Source organism: Orbicella franksi, chromosome 1 (assembly GCF_964199315.1).
Source record: "Orbicella franksi chromosome 1, jaOrbFran1.1, whole genome shotgun sequence".
Lineage (NCBI taxonomy): Eukaryota > Metazoa > Cnidaria > Anthozoa > Scleractinia > Merulinidae > Orbicella > Orbicella franksi.
The window spans coordinates 21,628,568-21,629,854 of NC_138145.1; positions in this window are offsets into that span (position 1 = coordinate 21,628,568).

Sequence of the window (1,287 nt, forward strand, 5' to 3'; positions counted from 1 at the left end):
GCCTCCCACGGACGAAATTTGACACATTCGAAAGTATGCACTTGTGAGTTCAGCTAGAAATGCTGTTCAAATAAGAGCTCTATTAGCACACTGTTGGAGAGTTTTTTAAGAACCACGTACAAGGACAAGATGCTTGAAACAAATCAGCGTTTGCTAGGATAACGAGATTCTTCGGAATAAGAATCTAGACAAGATAACGAAAGTTTTGACCCATGTCATGAAATAAATATGATATTTAGGTGAATAGAGACCGAACAGGTCATTAAACTTCCGCTGTGGTTTTAAATAAGACGGACTGGAGAGTTGATGCACATGTAAGTTAACATACTAAAACGTAATCCCTTCTGTCAAAAAGAGGACGGAAGTTTATTCTACAAACACAATGACCTCTAATGTTTAAAAATATCTTTTTGTAACCACTTAAGGACTGTTGCTTCTGCCATGCGCAAAATAGGCGGGGAAATAGGTTGCTTTCGCGGTCGTATAAGGCAATGTTAAGACAAACACCGAGATAATTGATTTGTTTTATAAAGTTAGAGTTTACAGTGTTTCTTCCGTAGTAACCTTCTAGGAAAAGAGCCAAAGTAAGAAAGAATACTTTAATCCGCAACTGATTTTACGTGAAATCACTTCCACGTTCGGCGATCGCGATGCACAGGCGAACAAGCGAATAGCTTGATTAAGAAATGAAACTGAAATTAATTAGGTTGCTTTTGAAAGGGAACACTAAAATTTTAATATTTGATACTCCACCCAATTTCATAAAAGAATCATAAGCAGTGCACAAGGATTGTAGCTATGGAATAAAGTTCAAAACAGTTGCAATACCCGGCGTTGAAAATTCACATTGTAACAAATAAAGTCCAACCTCTTAAATTAGTGTCAAACAAATCTTAGAATGCGTGCACAGTTAAATATCCAAGGACCATTTGATTAAAGGTAGATGTGATTGAGAAAACACATCCTAAACACAAAACACGTGCGCGTTTGAAGAAACCCGTGAAAAGAACGCCAACAATGAGTTTTGATTCACTTGAAAATAGGTTTTGCTCCCTTATTCGAATATATAAAAAGTAAAGTAATAAAAAAACCACTGAATTAAATTGTCAGTGTTAAGCACTGCTGTGCTAACTGGGGAGTCCGTAACAAGTAAACAAATATTGTAGGCAGGAAACATGCCAAACAAAATGATCAGAATCCTCTGGTGGAACATGGTAAGCAGAAAAACGCGGGGCTTTTTATGCTACCTTAACAGTCCCTCGTTAAAGAAGAAAACATTCACACACA